At 39.5% G+C, this 27,183-nt stretch overlaps 1 long non-coding RNA gene across 1 annotated transcript; it reads right to left on the reverse strand.

Annotated features, from left to right (window-relative positions):
- Positions 1-19,711: 19,711 nt before the first annotated feature.
- LOC123343364 lies at positions 19,712-26,607 on the reverse strand. Its single transcript, XR_006572217.1, has 3 exons — positions 26,513-26,607; positions 25,693-25,837; positions 19,712-19,828 (listed from the first exon to the last, which is right to left on the reverse strand). It is a non-coding gene; the product is annotated as an uncharacterized LOC123343364 (long non-coding RNA).
- Between the last annotated feature and the right edge of the window lie 576 nt (positions 26,608-27,183).

Below are 27,183 nucleotides of genomic sequence, written 5' to 3' on the forward strand. Positions count from 1 at the left end.
AGGTTGCTTCTCTAGCTCACCTACTGCAATTTTGCCATTTTTGTTTAAAGAAAAAATTCAAGGAAACGAAACACACACACTTTTTGTGATTTTTTCCAAAATAAATGTTCATGGCACATATTTTTTCCTCCAGTTTTCACACATTTGTTACGATGTCACCAGTTTCACTCTTTTTTTGGTAAAAAAATGTCTTTAAAAGTAAAAGAGTTATTAGCTGAATAATTCAAAGCAAAGACATGTCATTATTGGTTTGTAGCATAGTGAGGCAGCAATGTGATCTAATAACTGCTCTCTGTTTCAGGTACATATCCATAGCTTTTATTTCTCTACAGTGCAAAGCTGATAGCACAGCATGTAGAGAAAGCCATGATAAACATGGAGCAAAGTGTTTTCCTTGTTTGATCTTAATACACTGGCTTATTGATTTTAAAGTCTTGTAGAAAAAGAAATCATAGTCATCTATTCAAAAGAGTCAGATCTTTGATTTATAAGAAGCTTCTGAAATCCTCCACGGTCCCTTTGTAGTTTGCTTTATATTCTCATGTTTCTCTTGTATAGGTTCTCAGCATCTCACTCTCATATTTTCAGACTCAGCTGAAGATTCATTAAGTTTACTGCAGGATTTCATTTATGACTTATGTTCCTAGGAATGATAGATAGTAGGAACACAAAAATCCTACATAGATTTGGTAAAACAAAGAGCCTGAGTCAATGGACTTCTATGTCACATTTGAAAATTCAGCGTAGGCTTCTATGTCACTTTGACGCTTTTGAAATGTTACCTGCCATCTATTCCTTACCCCGTCACTGCAAGACTGTTCCATTGAAAGACTTACCTGTATGGAGGAAGTCATATTTCCCCTCAGCTCAGTCTCTGAACGTTTTTGAGAAAGAAGAAAAAAAAAGGGAGGGGAGGGAAAGAAAGGTGGTATGGTGCATTCTCCAGCTCTGAGTTGTTGGACTGAAAACCTGCTTACGTAACAAAAATAAGACAGCTGCTGCCATCATATTCCCTGGTGGATATCAATCCAAAATGCACCATCATTACAAAATACAGCATAAGTTGAAGTCTATGTTTATGGGTTGGGTTAGCAAATATGTTGCAGGTTGAAATTGAGATACAATGCAGGTGTGGAAAGTCTTGCATGATATTTTGCTGCACCATGCCTTCTTTCAAGGACAGTCAGACACAGCTACAGAAGAGCCAGAGGTATTATATGGTTTCTAAACATAGGCTTGGTAGCCAGGAAACCTCTCCTGAGTGTCATTGGAAAAGTCACTTAGGCCCTGATCCTCAAAGATCACGCACTGTGACAGTCAGGCCAGATGGCTGCAAGAAGGCCGATATATTAGCTCTAGAATGTTAAAGGCCCTTTTTCCTAAAAGATGAGAAGGAGTTACCTCAGGTCAATTAGGGACACCTGAATCCAATTAAGGGCTGCTTAAAAACCCCTCCTCTGGGGAGAGCAAAGGAGGAGAGAGAGAGAGAGAGACAAGGGCAAGGGCAAGCTGGTGCCAGGCTAATGGCAGCAGGGAAATAGGCTGTTCCAGGGTGAGAGGCTGTGTCCTTTCCCATAGGGGAAACAGCCAAACCTGAGTGCCTGCTGGGGAAGGAGTCAAGGACTGACACCCCAGGACAGCCAATTGGACAACATCTGCCCCAGTGAGGGCGGCAACAAAAGGTACCCCCCGGGTTTTTGTTTGAGACTGTTTCCTTTTGTTTGGTGGAGGATTACCCCTAAGGCCAACTCTCAGGCCTACCCTGAAAATATAACCAAGGGGGAGCACAGAAAGGGGAAGACAAACCCTGCCTGAGTGATTACCCCAGCCCGCCACAGGTGCCTTGCCACAGCACCTAAATACTTTTGACGATCAGGACTTATGTTCATATTTCTATGTCTGTATATCTAAAATGAGAATAATAATACTTCCTACCACACATGGGCTGTAGGATGCTTAATTCATTAACACTGTAAAATGCACTAGGATGTTAAGACAGGAGATGTTATGTAAGTGCATGAATGCTGAATTCATCAAATTAAACATTTTCAAAATCTATAGGTGGTGTTTTAAAGGCACACTGTATGCTTCCTTCCTCTCTGCTCTGTCTTTGTACGGCAGTCATTAGGCCAAACTTTGACAGACATCTCACATGCCAAAGGGAAACACAATTCCAATTTGAACAAGACTGCAAGGTGGTGACTATGTTTTAACATTTCTGTAGGTCACAGCAGCCATTTGTGCTCCTCTCAAACTAAGGGCATGTCATTGTCCAGGAAAATAAAGATGAAAAAATACCAAAATAATCCTACTGTTGCTGATAAAATCTAAAATGTGTTCAGAATAGAAGTAATGAGTAGATGTTAATTAATTATGTGGCAATTAATTAGATGGCATTCTTCCCGCTGGTTATTATTGTGCCTGTGTCTCCAGGTGAGTGTTGGGGAGCTTTGTGCTGGTGAGACTCATGGTTTGGATGAGATGTAAATTCAAAGAACTCAGTATATTTAAAGATTCCGCTGCACACTTTATAAGGGTACTGAATTCACCCTACTTCACTGACCTAATGCCCAGTGAAAGAATTATATTCTGCATCCTTTCATTTCAATGGGATACCATTCTTTTCACTCCATGAGCTATTCTGTAGAGTGTGTGCTGACACATTTTTCAAAGGAAGACAAAACGATTACTGCATGAGACGATCATGCTTCTGAAGCACTTCTCCATGTTCAGGGCACTATGGAGGTGCTCTGTGTTTCACATAATTCCTGGGGGAAGCACAGATGCTACATTATTTTGTAAAGGGGGGGATTTAGTATATGCTTTGCTTCCTGATTGGCCAGCTGGCAGAAGCAATACTCCTTATCCTCTCTGACCCCTCTTTAGTAAACTTAAACTCCGAACATACCTTTTGCACCAGTGAGCAAGAGGACTACATTTGTGACTGGCTCTTTAACGGGAGAGGGGAGATGCTTTCTCTTTCCTTCTGCTCCCCTGTATAAAGCAATCAAAATCTGGACCTTAGTTTGTTACAATTACAAGGCAATTTGGGATCTCACAAGATGAATGATGCTGTACAATGTAAGGCATTAATATTGTGTGATCTCTAAAACAATGCAGATTTGTGCCATTGGTTAGCATTCTCTCAGTGCCTCTTTTTCCATTGGTAAAATAGTGAACCTGATCAACCTTCATCCTGATAATTACCAAGTAATATTTCATTTATCACAGATAAACTGGCCTGTTAATTAAACACAGAACTTTGAATTAGATGTTCTTTTGATATAAAAACGTAATGGTGCTTTAGAAAAGACTATTGCATTTGAATGACGATGATGGATAATATTAATACCTCTATGCTATTGGCATTTAGAGATGTTTCAGATACAGACTGCTTAAAACCCCAGTGTAGGGCTAGAAACACACTGGTTGTTTTTTTTAATTTAAACTAAATTCTCACATATCTTCAGGTGTTCAAACAAAAAATACTGAGAGACTCACAAGAAAGTCAAGTATCAGGGGGTAGCTATGTTAGTCTGTATCCACAAAAACAACAAGGAGTCCGGTGGCACCTTAAAGACTAACAGATTTATTTGGGCATAGGCTTTCGTGGGTAAAAAACCCACTTCTTCAGATGCATGGAGTGAAAGTTACAGATGTTATAGAATGTCCAGAATGACAGGCCCAACAAGGAAAATAACAGAACATCACTGGCCCCCAGCTAAAACCTCTCCAGCGCATTATCCATGATCTACAACCTATCCTGGAAAATGATCTTTCACTCTCACAGACCTTGGGAGACAGGCCAGTCCTCACTCACAGACAGCCCCCCAACCTGAAGCAAATACTCACCCGCAACTACACACCACACCACAGAAACACTGACTCGGGAACCAATCCCTGTAGCAAACCTCGTTGCCTACTCTGTCCCCATATCAACTCTAGCAACACCATCAGAGGACCCAGCCACATGAGCCACACCATCAAGGGCTCATTCAGCTGCACGTCTACCAATGTGATATATGCCACCATGTGCCAGCAATGCCCCTCTGCCATGTACATTGGCCAAACCAGTCAGTCCCTACGTAAAAGAATAAATGGACACATTGGACATCAGGAATGGTAACATACAAAAGCCAGTAGGTGAACACTTCAACCTCCCTGGACATTCAATAACAGATTTAAAAGTAACTATTGTTGAACAAAAAAACTTCAGAAACAGACTTCAAAGAGAAACAGCAGAACTAAAATTCATTTGCAAATTTAACATCATTAATTTGGACTTGAATAGGGACTGGGAGTGGCTGGCTCATTGCAAAAGCAGCTTTGCCTCTCCTGGAATTGACACCTCCTCATCTATTATTGGCAGTGAACTACCTCCACCCTGATCAAATTGGCCCTGTCAACACTGGTTCTCCACTTGTGAGGTAACTCCCTTCTCTTCATGTGTCATTATAGAATGCCTGCATCTGTAACTTTCACTCCATGCATCTGAAGAAGAGATATTTTACCCATGACAGCTTATGCCCAAATAAATCTGTTAGTCTTTAAGGTGCCACTAGACTCATTGTTCACAAGAAAGTCATGAGAGGTGGCAACACTGCAACCAGGCCTGAAAAACACAGAATGTAGACACAGGAAAGAGTTCTGTGGCACCTTATAGACTAACAAAAGTATTGGAGCATGAGCTTTCGTGGGTGAATACCCACTTCATCGGATGCATGTAGTGGAAATTTCCAGAGGCAGGTATAAATATGCAGGCAAAAATCAGATAGAGATAATGAGGTTAGTTCAATCAGGGAGGATGAGGCCCTTTCTAGCAGTTGAGGTGTGAACACCAAGGGAGGAGAAACTGCTTCTGTAGTTGGCTAGCCATTCACAGTCTTTGTTTAATCCTGATCACAAAGACTGTGAATGGCTTGCCAACTACAAAAGCAGTTTCTCCTCCCTTGGTGTTCAGACCTCAACTGCTAGAAGAGGGCCTCATCCTCCCTGATTGAACTAATCTCATTATCTCCAGCCTGATTCTTGCTTGCATATTTATACCACTACATGCATCCAACGAAATGGGTATTCACCCACAAAAGCTCATGCTCCAATACGTTTGTTAGTCTATAAGGTGCCACAGGACTTTGTCGCTTTTACAGATCCAGACTAACATGGCTACCCATCTGATATTTGACAGAATGTAGACAGTATGCTGGGATGGTATAATGGGTGTCAGAAATGTAATGAAGACTCAGTTCCAAGGAATAATAGTTATACATTAATAACACTTAGTTATATCCTGTCATATAGTGATTTGTGGATAAATATGAATGCAGTGTATTATGCTGACTAATCAACATTTTCCACAGATACGCACATTTCTTTCACACCTCTAATCTTCTACCAAGGCCCGATACTGCCACATTGAAATAAATGGCAGATCTCCTATATATTTCAATGAGAGTAGCTCAGGCTGTTATGTAGAAAAAGTGACTCTAACAATTAATGATAATTGAAATAATTTGGAAAAAAATATTGAATTTTCTCCTTCCCTTGGAACACTTAAGTTCTCAGCATTCCAGTGCTGCAGATCAGCTATAAAGCATTAGTGGCAGTTTAATAATCTGTTGAAATAAAGTTGTCTCTTTCTGGATATATGAAAGAACACAAACATAAATTTAACACATCAGTATATTTTTGGATGCCTAGCACTTATGACTCTGCATTTGAAATCTGTACAGAATAATCTGATTTGAATCTGAACAAATATTCCTAATTCTGTGAGAGTAAATACTTTGAAAGTTCACACTTATGACTATATATTTTTCCATCTGGCTTTTCTGTCATAGCTAATGATATGGAAATAGTATGCCATTAGAAGCAGCAAAGAATCCTGTGGCACCTTATAGACTAACAGAAGTTTTGCAGCATGAGCTTTCGTGGGTGAATACCCACTTCTTCGGATGCAAGTATGCCATTAGCAAGTCACTATTGCACATGAATATGTACATAGTAAAAATTACTAAGCATCGTAGTTTTTCAGCCTGCAGACTTCTTGGAGGCTCCGAATTTATAAACCTTGTCAGTACCAATAACGTCTACCATCTAAACTCATGTAGTCCAAGATTTTCAAAAGTGACTAATGATTGTGGTTGCCTCGTACTGTAGGTGCTCAACTTAATACCTTAAAAGGGCAGGATTTTCAAAAAGTGGTGAGCACCCAATCTTTGAAAATAAGACCCCTTTTTGGTGACTCAAGTGGGGGACCCCCACATTTTGGCACCCCAAATCGCTAGTCACATTTGAAACTTTTGGTTGTAGTTCCTAATAACTTTTCAGAGAGATAAATAATTACAGTTATTGCAGTGATGCCAAAGATTCCAATAAGAGTAAAGATTTTCCTTTAAGTATATAGGGGGTGCCATGATCCGGAGAGATTTCTGGTGGTGATGTGGGTGTATGGATAAAAGTCAATTTGTATAAGCAAAGACTGTACTGTACCATGGAGTGTTACTGAGAGGGCTATTACACCAGTCCCCTCTAGATGTCTGATAGCCTGCTGGCTACACCACAAGCTCGGAGACAACTATGTAGGTGCTCCATGCACTAAACTGTTCAAGCTCTAGTCCTCAGTGGGTTCGTACAAACATATGTTGCGTGGAGACAATAACAGACATCAGGGCTTTACTTGGGCCACTGGGGAAAAAAAGATGCAATTACCCAAATCACAATTGCTTTAATGGTTACAACAAAAGATCAACCAAGAGTTCCTAACTCACTCGGCACTCTCTTTCTAATCTGGGAAGCATGTCACTACAATTTTTGACCTTCCCAATCATGCCTGATCAGCTCTTCTGACCAGCCAATGTGAGACTGGAGCCAAGGCTCTCCCCATTCTCCACCTGTGTCTACCACTTACAATGAGGAGTACCCAAAGAACAAGGACAGCACTCTTCACCAAATCCATGCCCAAGATCTGGATAGGCTGAGCAAGGGGAAGTGTGGTGTTTTATTCCCCGCCTCAGCCAAATAAGAAAAAGAACAGATTTTAGCCCTAGAAAGATGTTTATAATATTTGTGGATGGCACCAAGCTGTGGGGGGGTTGCAAGCACTTTGGAGGATAGGATTAGAATTTAGGATAACCTTGACAATTTAGATAGTTGGTCTGAAATCAACAAATGAAGTTCAGTAAAGGCAACTGCAAGGCACTACCCTTAGGAAGGGGGAAAAAAATCAAATGCACGACTGCAAAATGGGAAATAACTGGCTAGGCTAGTACTGCTAAAAAGGACCTGGATCACAAATTGAATTTGCATCAACAATGTGATGCAGCTGTAATAAAGGCTAATATAATTCTAGGGTGAATTAAAAGGTGTGTGAGACACAGGAGTAATTGTTCTATTCTCCTTTGCACTTGTGAGGCCCCAGCTGGAGTAAGGTGTCCAGTTCTGGGTACCACACTTCAGGAAAGATGTCGATAAATTGGAGAAAGTCCACAGGAGATCAATACAAATGATAAAAGATTTAGAAAACCTGCCCAATGGGGAAAATGTAAAGAAAACATGCAAGGTTAGTCTTGAAACAAGAAGACCGATGGGGGACCTGATAAGTCTTGAAATATGTTAAATTCTGTTATAAAGAGGATGGTGATCAATTGTTCTCCATGTTCATTGAAGTTAGGACAAGAATAATTAGCTTAATCTGCAGCAAGGGAGATTTAGGTTAGATATTAGGAAAAACTTTCTAACTATAAGGGTAGCTTAATTCTGGAATAGGCTTGCAAGGGTGGTTGTGGCATCCCCATTGTTGGAGGTTTTTAAAAACAGACAAACAGCTGTCAGGGATAGTCTAAGTTTATTGGTCCAGCCTCAGTGCAGGAGGCTGGACCAGCTGACCTCACGATGTCCCTTGCTGCTCTACATTTCTGTGATTCTATGAAAAAGATGAATCTTTCACAAGGTTTCTGCCAAAAAGCTAAATTGAAATCCTACAAACACTGCAGCAAAAGTAACTTGTTTAGCCCTGATCATGCAGCAAATATTATTGTTAAATCTCAGTGTGCTAATTAGGACTTTATAATTATTATATTTCCTATGTTTTATTATTATGATTATGACAATTTATTTTCAGTGCATATCTTTAATAACACTTTATTTTGTTATTTTGCAGGGCATAATTGGGCTATTACAATACCAGAAACCTTAAACTCATGCTTAACTGTGCCAGTTCTAAGCTGGAAATGATTTGCCATCTTTCAGTTAAATTGAGAGTAGGAGAGGAACAAAAGAAAGGGGAATGGGAACCTACAATTTATTTGCCCTACTCTAGTGCGGCTTTAGCTTCTTCTTTTTTTTTTTTTTTAAATCAGTGACTGGAAGGCAGCAGTTTGCAATTACAAGTATGGATGTATGCTCTGTAAATCAAAGCCATGTACTTACAGTCAGTGAATATATCCTAAATCTTTTGCCATTGTCTTCACTACCATGAGTAATTGATCCAGTTATGCCACATCTCCAACATGCAAGCAAAAAAAAAATCAGTAATTTGTTTTAATACAGTAATACTTCTTAACAAAAGGGTTTGATTATGATATCCTTGCCCATTCTGAATAACTCTCTACTCCAGAAGCAGCCTTGGTAACTTCAGTGGGGCTACTTGTAGATTAAAGTACTAATCAGTGTGAATCAGGATACTGGAAACTAGCCCAGAGCTGATTGCAAATTGTTGATGAAAATGGCAACCTTTGCAAATAGTTTCTTGAAATGTGGTTTCCATTTTTAGACAGTCTCTACTAATTAACAAGAAAAGAGCTGGTTAAGTTGCCTCTGAAGGCTGCTACACACTTGTTCCAGTCCTATGGCAAAAGGGCCCAAGTTAGCACAAAGAATTGTATAATTGCAAGGAATATTAAAATTATTTGTACAGAACCTTGACCATTGCAGGAGTATTTTGCAAAACAACAACAACCCTCCCAACAACATTAGGTTAAATTGTTTTCTCCATTCCTGAGAGATTAAAACCACACAGCTAGAATGATATATTCCAAGCCAGTGGACAAGAAGCATAGAAGCAGAGAGTGCCTTGTCCCACATGGCTCCCAAATGCCACAGGAGAGCCTGCACAGGGTTGGGGCAATATAGGCCAGTGCTGCAAGATTTTGAAAATCCCACTCTAAGTTGTATTCTGCCCTACGTGTATGTCACAAACTTTTCATTCATCCACCAGGACACAATACATATAAAAATATCAAACAAGTCCAGTGCTGGTACAACACTGGGAAAACATCCTTGGAAGTTTAGGAACACAGCAGAACTCAAGTAGGTACTTTGAGTTCTTGTGAAGGGCTGAAAAGGTTAAGGCAGGACAGATGAGCCAATTAGCTGTTAGAAGAAGCTCACCTGTGCAGGAAAAGGCAGGGTCTATATAAGCCAGAAACCTGGCAACAGAAGTTTGGCAGGGAGCACTCTGCAGTCACTCCCTGGGAGAAGGGCGGGGGTGGAGTTGTAGGGATGAGTTGCTTAAAGTTACTGTCTGGGAGGAGGCAGGAAAGAGATCATCAAACCAGGAGGAGTGGGGAAGGCCAGGAGGTATGGAAGTGGCTCAGGGAAAGGCAGCAGGGTCCAGAGAATGGGCCCTGGCTTCCATGTAGAGGGTCCCTGATTAGGTCTACCTGGAGTAGATGGTGGGCCCAGGTATCCTTGCCAGCCACTGAGGGAGTGGCACTGTGAAGGCAGTGAAGCTGAAAACTGCCTGAGATAGCAGGAGAGCAGGAACTTTAATACACACACACGCAACCCTCCCCAAAGGGGAAACCACAATAGTGACCTGGCTGGAGAGCTGAGTCACTAAGAGGAAAGCTACGGCTCCTGAGAGTGAGTGAGATGCTGCAGAGGAGAAACTGCCAGGGTGTAACTGGTGGAAGGGGTGTGTCAACCTGACTAAGCTAATCCCCAGAACTGCCAGGAGGTGGTGCTGTCCAGTGGTGAGTGGAGCACCCCAAGTCACTGTTCTTCTTTCCTCAATTAATCTCTTTGATGATATAAATGAGAGACAAGGTGGGTGAGGTAATATCTCTTATTGGACCATCCTTTTGGGTTTACGCAGGGACAAGCTTTTGGGTTTACACAGAGTTCTTCTGCATTTACAATGGACCCCCCCTCTGGAGTATGAATCAGAACCTTTGCATAAATGCATCCAAAACCAAGATCTCTACCACTGGAAGTAAAAGAAAATCTCCTTTAGTTTAGTAGCAGTAACATAATAATGGCTCCTCTAGCATCTTTTCATAGAACTATATGCTGCTAATTAATGCGTTAAATCTGAGCAATGTAATTTCAGTCTCTTGTTATCATGAGACTTCTCTTTTCAGGTTGTCTAGAATTAACAAAATCATAACAGCTCTTCGATTGCTCATAATACTTATTTATAGATCTTTTCCAGTCGGATCATATTCCAAAAAAAATCTTAAGAATTCCAGGATAAATTATGTCATAGCTGAATATCAGGCACATGCATGTTATTGGCCATGACCTTACCAAACACTGAGTCATGGTTGCATCTTTTGGATATTCTTGTTGATCACAGTGTTATAAAGCTAACATATATGTGCTGTACACATCTTCAAAACCCACAACAAACCCATGTATCAAATATTTCAATGTTCGGTGCCTGAACATTGTGGTCATAATATATATGACTTCCTTTTTTTGTGTCAAGTAGTCATGCTGCTTTCTGTAGTTTTCTTTAGGCATTATTTTGCTCTGGCCTTATTTTATGGTGGTATACCTATTGTTCTGTGCATATTTCCTCTTACATCTGAGTAATTTTAACAACCATAAAACATACATGCTAATATAATATCCATAACAAAATTTCCTCAAGACTTTTTACAATGAAAAATCAATAACAAGTGGCATTGTACATGCATTAAATGTATTCCTTTTTATTTTAAATATAAAAGAGTTCCAACTTCTGATTGACGTAGGAAGCAGTTTCCATCCTGTAGAGCAGACTTGATAAAATCTCTTGCCCTGAGCATTTCAATTTATGTTTACCACATTTTACATAGCAAAAAAGCTAACATGTTATGCTACATATCTATATGCACTTCTGCTACTTCCAGAAGAGGATTCTTGCTGCAAAGACATATGAATGGCATGTGGAATCTCATTATTTGCTCTTTTGTTGCCAAATAATGATTTTGATCAGAATTCATGTTTACCAGATTCAGCCCATCAATTCTGAGGACAAATATTTTGTTTATTTAGGTGAGGTCTACATTATATATTCTGAGTATGACTGACTGCTTTTATAATGGGCATATTCCACTGTGATGACCTTGTCCTTTTTCTCTTCAATTATAATTTTAATACTAACAGCTCTTTATTTTTTTAACATCACTTTTCCTTGAAATTTTCAAGGGAACTGGTCAAAAGCCCATTAGAATCAATTGATCGGGCTCTAAATGCAGCAATCGCATATACTATACTCATAATCTTTCTCAAGGTAACTTTGTATTCCTCCATACAAATTACATCAACTCCACTCATTCTTCATAGTGGCTCGGTTCCTTATCATAGAATATCCTATGGAAACCACAGCTACAAGTATGTCTCTGCTTAACCTTACATTACAATCATTATTCCCTAGAACAGGGGTTCCCAAACTTGGTTCGTAGCTTGTTCAGGGTAAGACCCAGCTCACTTCCCATAGCTCCCATTGGCCGGGGATGGTGAACCGCGGCCACTAGGAGCTGTGAGCGGCCGTACCTGCAGATGCTCAGGTAAACAGAGTGTCTCACGGCCTGCCAGGGGCTTACCCTGAATAAGCCATGAACCAAGTCTGGGAACTCCTGCCCTAGAAGGAAGAAATGGCACAGCGACATTCTTACACTTTATCATAGATTCATGTATTTCCTAAATGTCCATTAACATATTATATACTGTACAACATTCTTATATGTTGGTCATAGCATATATCTTCATAGAAGGGGTTGGGTGATTCCTTCTCACCTCTCCTCACCACCTTCTCATATATATTTTGCCTTACGCTTAGCAGACTTTTAAAAATTCATTTAACACAAATTCATTATTCATTTCCTTGGCCTTATCGGGCATATATTTAAAAGGAACTCACTGTGAAAACAAGATCCATGTAGACTGGTGCATTCTAAATTAGTTTTCAAGAATCTCATTATAATATATCTATTCACTGAAATGGACACTGATAAATGTCCACTTTGAACTTCAAGACTTGTGTGACATACTAAAGGGAAAGAAGAATCCACAGGAAGGAGAATAATTTTCTTTGTCAACTAATCTTATATTTGTTGTTGCAAAGAGATAGGCGAATGTTTCGTAAAATAGCTTCCTTTTTATGTATGACAAAGAAGAAGTAATTGCCAAACTGACGAACTTGCTGATTCACGTCACAACAGAGTCATTCTTTACAAATCCTTTCCTGCTTTGTACTCCTTTCCACTTTATCTATATCCCAGAAAGTTATACATATATTGTTTTTATTCAAATTCAGAAAAGTATTTTCCATACATTTGTCAGAGATCAAAACTCCTCTAGTCTTCATTGGGGTCAGATTTCACCTCTGGTGTTTTTTACTGCATATTTGTAGAAAAAAGTGTTCTCTATAAAATTGTCACATTTCATATGACAAAGCTATGAATTATGAAATTAGATACTTTTTCAATATACTCTGTGAAACTAGTTTGATTTTTAGGGTCTAATCCAACAAAACGAAGAGTATCTCATGCAAGATGCTAATCATCTTTAAATACCCTTTGTCTTCCATAGGAGTTAAGAACACTTGACACAGTGCAGTAGAGTGTCCATAAGTACTAGTAATTTGTTTAATATGAGTATAATAAATTAACTTTAAAGCTTGATCCTGTGCCCATTGACGTCAATAGGAGTTTTGTCATTGATCTTCCTTCCATTTAAGATAATCTCCTAAAGAACATCAGCCCCTTCCATCAATCTAAAGAGAAAGAACCATAATAGAACCATAAAAAGAGAGAATGAACAGATCAAGAAACACAGGCCACCAGGTGTTCAGCACCTTGTGGGCCCAGGCCATTTTAGTGGTCTTAAGGTCAATCCTGTTCATAATTTAATTGGGTCCTTGGCTTTTGGTTTGTACACATCATATCCTTCATGATGGTCAGTATCTCAAAACAAAATACATGAATCCAATTAAACTGAACAGTCAGAATGTCTGAAGATTATTACATAGGGTATTTATAATACATACATTCATCGTGCCAAGCACACTGCCAAGACTTAACAAACAATAAACAGCAAGAATGCATTGGTTCACTACAATTTGAACCTTTTTCAGTATCACAAAGAATTTATTTGACTGGAAGAACTCATGGGATTAAATGCTCAAGAGCTGTCTTTGACAGAAGCACAATTACATTGTTTAGGAATCTTTAGGCTCATTTATATTCAGCTCTGGAAGCATATAGAGTGGGCATTAAACTAACTCGCTCCCATTTAAATGAATGGTAAAACTCCCATTGAGTTCAATACTGACTTAGACCAATGCTAAATACTTTTAAAAATCCCACCTATACAATAAGACATCTGTTGAAGAAGATATACAGAAGTTATAAGGAAATCCCACTATTCATCCAGCTTGGGATGTAATGAAATCCCTACAGAAATCTAAGCATATTGCCTCAAACTTTGATAAATTGCTAAATAAGCAAAAGAAATCCCAACATGGGTTTTAGGATTATTTGGGAACATGAAATTGGTAAGAGCATTACACCTAAGCCATAGAAAATAATCCTGTGAAATATATAGAAAACTTTTTAGGACCCTGCAGAACAAGATCTTACATAGGATTTATTGGACATTTACCAGGCTTAAAAGAATGAAGCTTAAGATAATGGATCAGAGTTGGAAATATAACAAAAAAGCATGCAAAAGAAGGCCTTTAACACATATATAAATAAGCATTTATATTCAGAAAACAGGAGGAAAAAACCCTGAGGATTAAGACTAAAAATAAGAAGAGCAATGGGAATAATGTTCTTGGGTTAATAAGAAAGTTCCAGAGTCAAGTTTGATTTTAAAGAGAATAATTTCCTAGGGTTAATTATTTTGTGAGGGGTATTTGCTTTCTTCCTCCCCATTTAAGAAGAAGCGTATTCTTAAAAAAAATTGACATGAAATATTTGTAATTGAACAGAATTGAAACAAATATGTCACATGAATAATTAAGCTTCCAAACTGTGGCTAAGAGAAGATGTCTCAGTCTATATTACCCTTTACTTGCAGAAGCTCAGTGGAAAAAATAAACACATTGGATGGGATACACAAAAGTGACTTAAGAACATGTGTTACATTGGAGGTCAATGAGACACGCTCTCAAGTCATTTAGGCTCTTTTGAAAATCCCATATATTGAGAATCTGATTTGGAGCCCTGGGAGAAGGCTTACACACATGAACAGCCCCATAGAATACAAGGGACCCATGACCAGCCCCCCTCAGGGTAGACGGAGCTTCCACTTGACACACCTTACACTGTCTCCTGGAGGAGACAGCTTTAAACTCCATCCAGAACTTTATAGAAGCCACAAAAGCAGAATGTGCCATGTGTTTCACTAAGTCAGTGCATACCTGGCTCTCTTGCCACCCACTTTTTGGGTTCTGCTGGCTTGCTCTGGGGAAGGGGATAATAGTCGGTGTCACCACAAACATCTCCCAGTAGACTATCTGCTGCTGGGGGCCTGGGGAAGACCCTTTGTGTATTTGGACCATAGTGTATTGTACATTCTAAAGGTTAGAGACCCAAACTTGCAAACATCTATGCACATCCCTAAGTTTATGCACATGAGTAATGGACTTAATCAAACATTTACCATCTAAACATGATGTTTTTGAGGGGGGAAGGTTGACAGAAAATGGCTTTTCAAGGAAGTGCAAACTTTCAGAAAAAATTGTCCATTTCTTTCAAACATTTTAGGAAACCATGTTTTGTTTGTTTTCAGAAATCAAAAACCTAAAAACATTCAAAGAAAAATGTGGACAAAAACGGGGGAAAAAAATCCCAGGAAAATCTAATGAGTAGCCCATTAAATTCAGTGTTTGCATAATCAGGGCCTAACACAGTGATAATATTTGCATGTATAGTTAAGCAGTACTGTATTAATAATACATATAGGACCAAAGCTTTTTAATGCTGTGATTTACTGTGTTTTGTAACTGTATTTGAAGAAGTAAACAGGAAAGTCATTCTCTGGAGAATTCAGCATTAGAAAGCTGTGGGTTGTATCTTTGGAAGATAATTTCTAAAGATTATCATTTTTATATATATTTTATTTTAGGAAAGCTGAAAAATATAGAAGCACATATACATATATTATCTAAAAGAATCAGCAACTCTCTATAGAAGTAAATCAACGACATAAAACCAATGCAAAAAATAAGCAAACAATTTAAATTACAAAGTTAATTACTTAAGTCATCAGTTGTGCTAGTAAAGGGGAAGAAACTCTATAATTATCTTTCCTTTGAAATCTGAATTTGATTAAATGTTAAGTACCATCTAATCTGATTGCATATAAAATGTCATCAGACCTCTCAATGAAAAGCCATCCAAAAAGTCTGTCCATTTCAAGAAACTTCCTTATGACCATTACTTATTTTTGGGCAGTCATCATTTAACATAAGCCCTGGAGAAGAATGAAAAGTGAATGAAGGTAATCATTAGCTAATATTTCTTTCTTAGAAAACTCTCCAATTATAATTGGTAAAATAGAAATTATTGTCACTGGGACTGAAATTTCCATTGTAAGGATATCTTTGCAATTTAGAAGGTAATTGGGGTCTTCTGCCTTTTTGCCTTCAAAAGCATTAATTTCCATTTAACTGGTTTGAATATTCTGATGTCAATGCTATAAGACAGTATCATAAGAAACAGTACAAAATTGTCTAGGATATTGATATTAGAGATAAGTGAAACCAATGGTATTTAAAGTTTTGTGAGTTCATGTGAATCCTTACTTTTTATAAATGAAAATCTTATTGTTTGTAAACTCAAGTTCATTATAAGAACAAATTTTCACTCAAGAGAACCAGTGCTGTGCCAATAATGGGGAAAATAACAGAAATGACTCACTTTACTGCTTTTCTACAGAGACTGAAACATGAAAAGCCATCCAGACTGCATAATAGATGGTAGGTTTTAAAATGGCATGAGAAAAGGATGAACCAAGAAAACTGAGATCTCTCCCTCTGTTTATGCATTAATAGCATATTTGTGAATCTAGTACTATTAAGACTATCTCAGGTACTTATATAGCCCTGTAGCAGGATGGTCCCCCACTCCTGCCTGGGAGGACTGCAGTGGTAAAATCAGCCCTGGAGAGGGCTGCAGCTCTAAAAGCTGGGCTGATTGGGGAAGCGGCCACAGCTGGGCCACACCCCAATCAGGCCACAGCTGGCCTGTATAAAAAGGCTGGGAGCCAGGTGCTTAATAGTTTCTCTTGGTTTGTAGAGGGTGATGGGCCTGGCTGCAGGGAGCTAGAAACAGGGTACTGGGAGTGGAGCAGGGCTGGGGAAAGGTAGAGGAGCTGGGGAGCTCCAGCCTGAAAAGCCCCAGGCTGCGGCCTAGCAGAAGGTAAATAGGTACCGGGGGTTGCAGAGGGCAGCCCGGGATAGGCAAAGGCTGCAGGTCCAAACCCAACCTTGCCAGTGATGGGTAGGTTGATACTGCAGTCTGCCCCAGGGTGCGGGGGCTAGACAATGACTGGCAGTAGCTGTCCGGTGAGGTGGGGATAGTGAGTGGGGGTTCCCTGGGGAGGGGAGACCCTAAGACTGAGGGGTTACTGCCAGGGGGCAGCACCCCAGATAAAGGGGCACTGGGTCCTGGGAGGGACACAGGGGCCAAGAAGCAGTGGGACACTCGCCTGCAGAGGGTGCTCTGTGGGCTGGAGAGCTAATTCCTGGAAGAGACCAGCAGGAGGTGCCACAGGGGTGAGTCCCACTTCTTTACAAGCCCTTTTTAGCCTAGTATTAACACCTCACAAATGTTAATGTACTTAATCTTATAACTCTCTGTGGTGGTTCATGGGGTACCCACGACTGTGATTTACCTTGTTACCCCCCTCAGAAGGGAGTCTTTCCTGTGGTAGCTGGGTGTCCGCTCCCTGACACTGCCAGCCCTTCAGCAACTCAAACACTGTCCTCTGAGTTTATGCCAGCCCTAACTTCACCTTGCACGTTAACAATAGATGCACCCCAATATCCTAATCCCTTCGAATCATTCCCCTCTGATATTCAGCCCTGCACACTAGCTACTCAAAGATATCCCAGATCATCTTCCCAGAAAGGTGCCGGGTACCCTCAATTTACCTTAAACCACAGCACTTGTAATAAAACAAAATTAAATTTATTACAAGTAAGAATAACGATTGTACTAGAAATAAGAGAGAGTAGTGGAAATAACACAAAACAAAAAAATGTGCTTGTGGGTCTAAACGTATTAATAGTTAACTTTCTAATGAAGTAGATTTTTCCCCAAAAAAGTTCAGGCAGAGAAAGTCCCAGGTTAAGTGTATGATGTGCACTTGCTTAAATATGTTACTAATTCAGGGATCAAACATTGATATGTGGTAATTCCATAAGCCTGTGAATTCAGGTAGGTCATGGCCACATAATTTTCACTTCAGAGATGATTTTGGCCAGTCCACACATTACCTGTTCCAAGTTATTTGTCGTTAACGCTGCAGGAAGAAAGACTAGACCCAGGAATCTGGTTTAACTAGGCCATAACTTTAAGTAAGACATTTGAGAACTATGTAGATATAACATGTTCAGTGAAGGTCCATCTTTCCTTTGTAACCCATTCTCCACCCCCCCTAGTTGTAGCACTGCCACTAACACAGCCTACTCCATACACCTGGTCCCAGCATTGTTGCTGGGACCCCATTGTCCTACCTTCCTATGAGAGTTAAGGAAGTGGGGGAAGGGGAGTTTTCTCCTCACTGTACCAGACATTAGGAGCTCCAATCTCATTCCTGAACTTCTTTAGGAGATGCTTTTTTTCTAATCTGCTTCCAATTCTGATTTATCAGGCAGCCAAACCCCGCTATTGAAGGAATGCCTGGACTCTGACCAAGTTGTGAGAAATTGCATTTTATAACCTAACTTACCCCCCAGGTCCTGAGCTGCTGAGAAAGGAGCCCCAAAAAGTTACTAGCAGGATGTTCATAGCAAGGTACAAAACAAAAACACAAACAAACAAACAGTTCTGCTCTAATCATGAATGGGGAGGAATTTTCTTCCTGGAACAGAAGGCACCACGGTGCAGTGGAAAGGGCTTATAAACCCATCCTCTGAGAGGGAGCCAATAGGCTTGTGCAGTACCCTTCTGTTCAACCACATCAGCCACACAGCCCCCGCCCCCATCTCAAGTCCAGGAGGAGGGATGGGGATGGCACAATCCTTAAAAGAGCCAAGGGTTTTCTTTCCCCTGCTGGCCCAGAAAAAAATACCTCACCTCTGTGGCATTTTTGTCATGTGAGAAAGCTTTTAGTCCTAAAAGACATGTTTGTTATTGGTTGTTCAAGGTTCTGGATAGCAGGAGTTATGCAATCAGTAGGAGAGTTTGCTCCCCACCTTGGGGTCTAATTTGTCAATGCTTGCCAACCCTGGAACTTGGGCTGGAGTGTCTGGAAAAGGAGAATGTGTATATTTATAAGTAAAGTATGTTACACTTAGAATATACCAGACTCTGCTGTGTCACTGATTTCCTCCCCACTGGGAAGCCAACCTGCAAGGCCCCACCAGCATCTCCTGACACTCTGCAGAAGGGCAGCTCTGGTGTCAAAATGTGACACTGATTTCAGGAGAAAAGGCAATAATATATTTCCTCCACTTTCCCTCTGCCCTGGTATTCCATCCTATGTGTATTATCCTATGTGTTTTCTATTATATTCAAACATTGAATAGCCTCCATCAATTAATAATGTTTTAGCTCTTTTTGTTTGTTTCACAATAGTCTTTACATTTATGCATAGACATTTTATTCCACTCTCAGCAGCACCCTCTACAAATTGCATAAAAAGAGGGAAAGAATTATGTTTGACAAAGGTGTGACAACAGTGTTGCTATTCTGGGAGAAAATCAACAAACTGGGCTTCGTGCTGCTATTGTGAAACTTTTTGATTATATAGCCATCAAAATTCCAAAATGTATCCCAACTGACTGCACTTTTTATGGATGTAAGAAGATCTTTTCCAAGTGCCTGTATAATATTTGATTCCTGAATAGAAATCTCCACCTACTTAAATTTTCATCCCTACAGGTTTATGTTCACAGAAATAAAAACATTTATCTTTGTAAATCACATTCACTGTGTGAATCATATGGATTACGGTGAATCATGAAGGAAAATCACCCAAGTGAGGATGGAATCTGTTGTTCTCACTAGGGAAGTAGGGTTTTTTCCAAATGTAATTTAGTGAAATGACTGTTTTGTTGGATGTTTTTGGCCATTGGTTGTGTGTTGGGCCTTAGGGTTTGTTTTGTTTTTAATATTCAGTCTTTCTGCTGGGTATCTTTGTGTCTGAAGCAAATTAAAATAAAAACATTCTTTTGTTGCAGTTTCTCAATCTCCTGTATCCCACGTCCACTCCCTGCCTCTAGTATATGTGGATTTGCATTAGCTAAAAGACAAAGAAATACAGTTTAATTACCTTATTGTGTTTCTGCTGCTCCTCTGCTGTCTTGAATTTCTCTTGCCTGGTTTTATTTTGTGTTCAACCTCTTGCATTTGCTGTCTTTTTTTTCTTTTGTTTTCATTTTTCTAACCATCTGTATTTCATAGGAGTAATAAAGAACTTGCTGAGTTCCCACCTTTTCCTATCACTGCTACTAATGAAAACCAGTGCAGTAGTTAAATTTTAGAAACTGCCTCTTATTTACCAAATCGAGATTAAAAAAGAAAAGCGATTCCTTTTCCCCACACACACTTGCAACACATAAACTTACGCTGGTTTTATTAGCTGTGAGCTTTTTAACTATAATGTTTTGTTCTTCTATATCACTTTTAGAACAAGCACCTCACAATGCTTTAGAAATATTAAGGGTCAGAATATGGTGGGCTCTTATTCAGGTGTCTGGACTGTGTGTGGGGGGGTGGGGAGAGAGGTGGGAAAGGAATGGAGGGGAAGAGGAGGTAAGATACACTTCCCTCATGCACGCACAACATATATAAGGGTCAGCCACAGTTGCAGATCCTGTGGTTGGTGGAGTGAAGGTACTGGTCCCGGTCCTTCTTATACCCATTGTCTACCCTCCTCCCATGAAAGAAGATATTTAGATGAGACTATGAAAACGATACACAGGGAGCCCTTAGCAATGCAGCTTACAAGGAGTGAAGTGGGGAGCAGAAGGATGGAAGGAAGAGCTAATTAGCACTAGGAATGGCTGGCAAAATCCAGGAACTTGACTGATACTGGAAAAGCCAAAGAAGGCATTTGATGTTGGTGGCAAAGTGTCCATATGAGCTTTTTGTGAACTTTTGTGCTCTGTATCTATATCTGTACACCCTAGCAGGATGGTTTTCATTATGTATTTTGCCTTCTTTCCTTAGGATAGGTCACATGATGCAAACTACACGGTGTTTCTCCTATCTGACTGGTTAAGATCACCCTGTAACTAGACAGCCCAAGTCAGCAGAAATCACTTTCCCTTAGTTCCACAGGGCAAGAGGCTAGATTTCATTTGAGCTTTCAAATCCAGCTGGAAAAAGAGAAAATCTTTCCCAGTCCCTATACTAAACCCTGGGAGGCAGTAGTCTGGTACATTAATACTCACCAGCCTTACCATTTAACATTTTAATTAATATAATAATGTCTTAGTTTTTAAAGGGAAACTATTTCCTGAAGCTCAGAGCTCTAGCATTTCTTCACAGCTCAGGCCTAGTCTCCCTTCTTGTTCCACAAAAACAGTGTAAATAGACATGAACCTATTGAATCTGCACCCTGCTTATGGCTTCAGAATAATATTGGACTATAGTCAAAACACAAACCTGTTTGTATTTAAGGCTTGGGAACTCAAATAGAATATTTTCCCAAAAAACTTGGTGACCACTTTTTTTGTGAACCTAAAAGGATACACACAAGTTCTGGCTGGGATCAACTTTGGATAAACATCCACCTACTTTTATATGTTTCTGAACAAACCTGACACTTCAAACTTTCTCAGGTTCACCCTTCCCTGCTCCCTCCTGACTCCCCTTCACTCTTGTAAGTCTCTTACTGAATGAATTATAAGCTAATAGAAAAGAACATCTGATTTTAGGGTAATTTCTTACTTAGATATTTATAAATGAATCTTTTCATAGTGCTGACTTTCAGAACTGTGGGGATAGTGCTGTGGTTATTTTTTAAACAGAGATTGGTGGGTGGTGGACGTGACATGTAATCACAACCACTTCCCAGGTCCTATGATTGGTCTCTCATCATTTTAAAGCAGCCAGTCAGACTTCGGTATGAAGGCCTAGAGCATTTCGTGTTTGTTTGGAAAACCCTTGTGAACTAAACAAAAATACACTGTCTTGAATCCAGGAAAGATTTAAGCATACACTTAGCTATAAGCAAAGGAGTAGTCTCATTGAGGTCAGTGGGTCTACACACATGCTTAAAGTGAACCATGTGCTGAAGTGTATTTCTAGATTGAGGCCTACATCCCCATGATTATACTAATTTGTTTCTGTTTTGTGTCTATTACATTTTTAAAAATACCCTTGCCCTATGTGATGCCTTGAATGGACTGAAACCTTTCAATCCCTTCCAACTTTGCTCTACAATTTATTCATTTTGTAAAACTTGATTAAGTAGAAAACTTTGGCACCAAATGAAATAAAGAAACAGATTACATGGCAAGCTAAAATATGCGTAATGAGTATATTAGAGATTTGTCCCCAGTAATTACAAATCACAGTTTAAGAAAATCCATTTCACTTTCTTGTGTAATCATGTTAATTAGGACGTTTGTAGTTCGTCATGAACATTATTACGAGATCGCATGAACAATGGTGCATGCTTTGCTCTGTTTTGGAAGACCTTGGCAATGATTTTATTTGTAAAATAACAAAGCAATTAGCTTATATTATGAGCTATTACTACTTGCTATTTGTATTGCAATAGCACAGAAGTGCCTTACTTGAGAAGATGGCCCCATAGCAATAGGCACTGAATAAACAAAGAGTAAAACAGTCACTGCTTTAAGGAATTTACAATCTAACAGATAAGAAAGACCAAGGAATTATCTCCATTTACTGATGAGAAACTGAGGAACAGAGAGTTGATAGCCCCAATTCAGTGAAGCTTTTAAGTATGGAAGTAATTGTATCCCCATTCAACAAAGAAGTTCGGCATATGCTTAAGTCCCATTGACATCTGTGAAATTTAAGCACATGTTAAAGAGCTTTGCTGAACAGGTGTGGGATTATTCATATGCTCAATATCTTTCTGATTCAGTGCAAAAGTGATTTGTCCAGGGTCACACAGGAAATCGGGTGGCACACAGTGGCATCCAGAAATTAAACCCAGATCTCTTGAGTCACAGTCCAATGCCTGAACCACAAGACTAACCTTCCTTTGACAAGGGCACCCTTTCTTACAGCTGGTAAATACCAGGAAAATATTCGTTCATGACTTCTTGTGCTATATTAACTAAATCCACAGATATATGGCTTTTGATATCTGGTACCAGCCCAGTCATCTTACATGTTTTCTCCAGGTATGAATTGTTTTCCTGAGACTAAACAGATCCAAAAATATATAGCTGGATAGGTTACTGCACTGTGATGCATTCACGAGAGGGCACATAAAGATGAGAACCATACAGCTTGACTGGGACATGAAAGGTGTCAGCTAAGGCAGACAGTAACAGATGAAAAGACTGTGTTTGTTCTTAGGCTGATAATAAGAACATGAGTTTTCTAAAGTTCACACACAACTCTACAGTATCTCACAATAGCTGTCTTTTATAGCAACACAATAACACATTTGATATAAAAGTTACAATCTGGTAACCTCTTACTTTGTGTCTGCCCTCATTTCACTGCACAATATCACAACAAGGTCCCTTTGAAAGTCTGAGACATAACTGACAAAAAAAAGTGGGTAACAAAAAAGAAAATAAAGTGTTTCTGCTCTAGGACTTAGTTATTGATCAAAAATGATTCATCATAGTTAAAAAGTTTGGGCATAACTGGCTTTTATTCTTCTCCTTGATTCATATACAGTCAGTATCCTATTATACTGCTACTCAAGAAAGATGTCTAGGGGAATATGTTTGAACAATACATGCCAGTTGCTCTGTAGATTGCTGCTCTGAATTAACCTATCAGAAGGTGACTAAAGGATTCACTTTGTTCCAGATGTCATAGCAATAGAAAGCATCTCTAACAAATACAAATAGCTTGGGTGCTCCAGTAACAATTAGACCAGTAATATGTAGTCAGTACAGGTTAGAGCTGTACTCTCTTCCAGCTTCATTCAAGTGACAAAGAATGTGGGTTTGTGATATTGCTGGAGTCAATACTTCTATTTCTTATTTCTTCCAGAGCAGAGAATGGCTTCTGGGTATCACAAGCCAGCATTTAACACATTGTGTTAACTTCATGCACCATATCATGCTATAATTAGCAATAGGCTTCTACAGTTCAAAGGCAGCCATGTTATGAGCTGTGTATATTATACATGTAGGCACATCCCAAAACAATAGTATACTTGTTTTTAACCAAAGGACAGTTGTTAAGGTGTATACTATACATGTGTATGTATGGTGCCTAACACAATGAGGCACCAATCTTGGTTGAGTTCTCTAGGTCAGCGGTTCTCAACCTGCGGCCTGTAGGCTGCTTGCAGCCCAATCAGCACACAGCTGCGACCAGTGTGACATCCTCTGGGCCATACTGATAGTATGTATATTGTGTGGAGGTGTTCCACATAGCACATAGAGAGCTGCAAATGTGGCCCACAATGGTAAATAGGTTGAGAACCACTGCTCCAGGTGTTACTGTTATAGCATATAAATAAGTTAAAGCATATAAGCAATTTTAAAAGGGTTTTTTGATTGAATAAAATGTTACACCTTATTGTCCTTTTTCTCTCAAAGTGAGGGTGGCACTATATCTAACAATATCAAATGCATTCAAAACCATCTAGTATGAGTAAATTGATAAATAGCATTTATTTGGAAGTAGTTGACCGTTGTTTTCCTTTTCATTTTGAAGCAGTCTGAATGAAGTATTGCTCTTACTGACACTTGCTCCATTCATAAGCTTTATTCTAATCAGGGTTAGCCAAAAATGTGTTGTGATCCCACTGTATTTGTCCATGCTATCACCATTGCTTTTTAGGCCAGCATTACTAATACTGTAATAATACAGCTTTTAGATCGGTTTTATGAAGCTTTGACGTATCATTCAGTTGTGTAGCCGCGACATTACTGAGGACTTCAGGGCCACATAGCCAACCCTATTCTAGCTCTCTTCTGGCCCCTCAATGGAGCGTTCCACCATGTTCAGGGACAGGAGAAAATAAGATCATATTGTGATGGCAAGAATGCCGGTGAAGCTCTCCCTAGAAAGTTGTTAATCTGTAAGACAGAGCAACCTCAGGGCTACTCTAGAATGGGTGGAGATTGGTTCAGCCGCCATTATTGAAGGAGAGAAAAGTGGCAGAAGGCGTTGCTCTGATTCATCTGAGGATCTTTCCCAAAATCTTGCAGTGTCAGTATTTATTCCACATTCATCACCGTAGTATCAAGCACTGTGCAAGTTCTAAAGAACACAATCAGTGAGAGTTCTTCAGGCAGATTGCTTCCAGGCTTTATCACTAAGTATTGACTGTAAATAATGCACTGGTGATCATGTTATGTGAAGGACATGGAGAAAACTGGGAATGTGAGGTTGTTTCAGTCATTTTCATCTTGAGATGGACAACCAATGAGTATGGATAATGGAGCAAAACAGTAAATGAATCACTCATATACATTATTTAGTTGTCTACTTATCTTTTTATGAAAAAAATATTTAATCTTGGAATCCACCTTGAAAGTCTTTATCAGGGATATCACTGGCTCATGAGGTGAGCTCATCTAGTTTATAATAGTCCAACAAATGACTTAATCAGCTTGGCCTGCCTGGGCCTCATACTGACACAAAATAAATAAAAAAGGACTCTTAGTGACCTAAATACAAAGTATGCTCAAAAATAGGCCCTGACCAGCCCTGGGTTCCTGTGTTATGGTAGACAGAAAATCCTTCCTCCTTATCCTGGCCAGCTGGGCTGCTGCCTGCTGCGGATGACCCAAGGAGGCCTTTGTAGGCAACCCCAGAGGTCCAAACTTGCCGTCCTGCCTTTCGTAAAGGGCTGCTTCCTGCACCAAGGCAGCAGGGTCTCTGGCAGGAGGCAGCAAATGCCTGGTACACAGAGGACCTCTGGCTTGTTAGCTAAGTAATAAGCAACCTAGTTCATTTTCTGTAGAAACCTGTGAACTTTCTGTGTGTGTATTTTGGTTTTTTTGTGCTGTTTAAAAAAAGTGTCAACCTTGTATCTGGAAAAGGGGGGAGTGGGGGACAGCTTTAGAATTATGCAACAATTTCTGCTAAAGTGTTTCCTACCTAGAATTACAATGGAAATACTCACAATAACACTGACCTTTTTTTACAGTAGCAAGAAGCAGAAGAGTATTTCTGATAGCATTGCCTCATCAACACACTCAGGCAGCATTCCCATTCACTTTTCATTCTCAGTAGGAGCCATGACGTTTTGCTAGCTAATGACGACCTGGAGGTCAAAACACCTGTTAATACAATACAATAATCAAAATTGAGTACGGAGACCATCCTTGTTAACACAAAAAATTCAGAGGTGGACTGAAGAGAAGGAAAAGCTGCTCATAATTCTCATTTATGCTGTTTGTGTGTTTACTGTTAATCAATGGTGTATTTTTTGTTAGAATGTAGTATCCTGCTGTTGATCTTAGCAAGGTGAAGTTCTGAAAGTCTTCATTCTCCACATAATCAGTTTGTAACTGTTGAGGTGATTTTTTGTATTTTCTCGATTGCCATATAAATGATTCCTTCATGATGGGCAGTGCACCATTACATGGAGCAGCTTTCTGCTCCCAATGCCAAAGTCAGACCAAAAAGTCCAAAAGAGGCTTCCCCATCTTTCAGCCTCTATATGCTGCTGTTGTGGTGAATGTGTGTGTCAGAAGACTTTTGGCAACTAACTCCCCTGAGCTCTTTTGAAAATTACAGCCCACGTTCTCAGCAAATTCTAACGCATTCAATTTTCATCTGATTTTGTGGCTCTTGTTCATGGTCCCGTAGATGCAATAAGTTAAACTAAGATGATACACAGGCTTTAAACTTTCCCACCACAAGAAGTTCTGTTACAGAACCAACTAGTGAGGCAGGAAAAAATAAATACATAAATTGTGAAACTTCTGCCAACCAGGAAAAACAATGCTAACCTTATACACAAGGAAGTTTAATTAACCATCCCAGCCTTCTTCAACATTGGAGTCATTTTAGCAGTAAAGGCAATAGAAAACTGTCTACTTCCTGCAATAAGAGAGATACATGGTTTATTGGTAACTACAAATATCTTTTATATACACTTCTTTACCCAGTTGTTCTATCATAGAATTTGCAAGTGCAGACACTTTTTTTTCAAGTTATTAGCTTTTTATTAAAGATGAAGAAAATCATTGAGGTTACAGATGGTTTTCTTACCCTACTATTAAAAAGAGAGGGTGACAAATATGGAGAGAGAGAGAGGAATACAGCAGTGATGCAGTAATACAGGTTATGAATTGTAGTAACATACATATTTTTGTTAAGAAAGCTATTTTTATGAGTTCATCCCATTTGAGCCATCTTTTCTCAGATTGTTGAGCTACTAATTATTATTAGCAGTATTACTAGTTGTATTTTCAGTGTTACCTAGGAGCCCTGGTCATAAAGTAATCAAAGTTTTGTCTTGCTTTTGGTGACATCTGCCTAGCTCATAGTTTTGCACAGAAGAACTGACAGACAGAAAAATGACACTACTCCTCTTTGGCCAGGTATTTAGCTAACTGCTTGCTGGAACAGCTGTTTTATGGCCATATGCTTCCCTTGATGTGTTAATACACCATCCGCA

Source organism: Mauremys mutica, chromosome 10 (assembly GCF_020497125.1).
Source record: "Mauremys mutica isolate MM-2020 ecotype Southern chromosome 10, ASM2049712v1, whole genome shotgun sequence".
Taxonomy (NCBI): Eukaryota; Metazoa; Chordata; order Testudines; family Geoemydidae; genus Mauremys; species Mauremys mutica.